General features: G+C 48.1%; 1 protein-coding gene across 3 annotated transcripts in view; it reads left to right on the top strand.

The window, feature by feature from the left end:
- LOC104986986 (RNA-binding protein 14) overlaps positions 1 to 1691 on the top strand; it is a 17562-nt gene that overhangs the window by 647 nt on the left and 15224 nt on the right. The gene's annotated exons all lie outside the window — the stretch shown is intronic.

Raw genomic sequence — 1691 nt, 5'->3', positions numbered from 1 at the left:
CTTGGGAGTATACCGGGGGCGCGCCTTCTACTGGTCTCCTGGGCCTGGCACCGAGCGGAAATTGGGAAGTGACGGGCGCAAGCCGGATCATGGAGCGGGGAAGATTTTGCCACTTCCCCACTTCCTCTCCAGACGTCTGTCAGAGCAAGGGAAAAGGTGGGGGCTGATCCCCCCGCCCCCCACCAAAAGCCATCCTCGTGTTCCCTCCCGGTGAATGCTCCCGAGCGGAAGGTAACGGGGCCCTTGGAAGTTTTTCGGGCTGGGATCTTTTAGTACTGTGTGGCGTGGGTCTGCTCATGGGCATAGTTAACTCCTGGGTACCGGGCGGGAGGCGAGGGCTTCCGAACTACTTTGGCCTTTCAGTATTGTTAGGTGGGTTAGGCCTGGCAACTCTGCGCTTTCCAGCTCCCTCAAACTTGTCCCGTCCCCCACCCCCCGCTTTGAGACCGATTTTACATCGGTAAACTGGAAGCCCCGACCTTTGACCTGTGGAAGAAGGCTTGTTTTATGAAAAGGCCTCTTCTGAGCCGCTAACTTGTCAAGCCGGTGCCCCGGAGCAATGTCCTTCTTTTCTAAACACGGTGATTTTGCAAGGGGGCACGCTCTGTGGCTGAGGAAACATGGGGACTTAGTAGTCGTCTTTGCTTGAGTAGTCTTCATGATCGGGGTAGATCCTGAGAAGAATGTATTATCATAGTTTAGGCCTGACTTCCTTTTTTGGACCCAGGTGACTTCTTTTCATAGTCTGGGTTCTTACCCCTTAGGCTCTTTTTCTGTTTTGTTGGCAAGATCAGGAATACAGTCTTTGTGTGTGTCCAGTCTTTGTTCCACTTGGAAACAGATGAGAGTTAACTTTGCCTTGCTGTATCTTCAAGGATGCAACCTAGGAGTAAGTATCTGGTTCCTGGCTGCTGGTTTTGAATTCGTACCTGCTCATAACTTGTGTAAGAAGTTGTGAGGATAGTAAATAAATTTGGGGGCAGGTGCTTTATTCATTTCCTCCAAGATGCATCATTTGCTGTTCTTGAAAGGCGCATCTTTTGGGTCATTCCTTAGCCTTTCTACTGGGGGAAGTGTAAAGGCTGGTAGTCACCATTAGGAGTAATTCCTTCTTCTGCATTAATACTGCGTTCTATTTTCCTCAACTCAGGCTGTACAAGTTCATGACTATCCAGGCAGGCTGTATGGTGCATGGATTTTTGCTTTTATTTAGAGTGAAAGAATGGGAAAGGCCCCAGATTGGGCTCCTGGCCAGGAATTGGATAGGGGTATACGAGAGTTCTGTGTTTTGACCTACTACGTTTTTGTGTGTAGTTCTTTAAGCAGGCAGTCTACTAGATTGAGAGTTCTGAAACTTGCATCTGAGGGGACTGTCTATGGAACTCATTGGTCAAGGAGCCTCCTTTGGGGTGGTAGAGAGAGCTGAATATTTGCTTGAATTGCTTGGGACTGACACAGTGACAGTGGATGTGGGGGTGGAGTGGGGTGAACTGTGTAACTGGGTCTGGTTTTTAGAAATTTTGTTTCCTTGTGAAAGTTTTGTGCATTTTGTCCCTTTGTGAACATTTGATTTGCCAAGTGCTTTGACTTCTTCAGGGAGTGGTGGTTAGCTGTTATTTATAGTTATGCTGATATGTGAGCTCAGGATAATATTTTGATACAAAGGACTCTGAGAAAGGTTTGAGGATCGT

Source organism: Bison bison, unplaced genomic scaffold, assembly GCF_000754665.1.
Source record: "Bison bison bison isolate TAMUID 2011002044 unplaced genomic scaffold, Bison_UMD1.0 scf7180017864080, whole genome shotgun sequence".
Lineage (NCBI taxonomy): Eukaryota > Metazoa > Chordata > Mammalia > Artiodactyla > Bovidae > Bison > Bison bison.
Note: the sequence above shows the minus strand (reverse complement) of the source record. Positions and strands in the feature narration are given on the sequence as shown.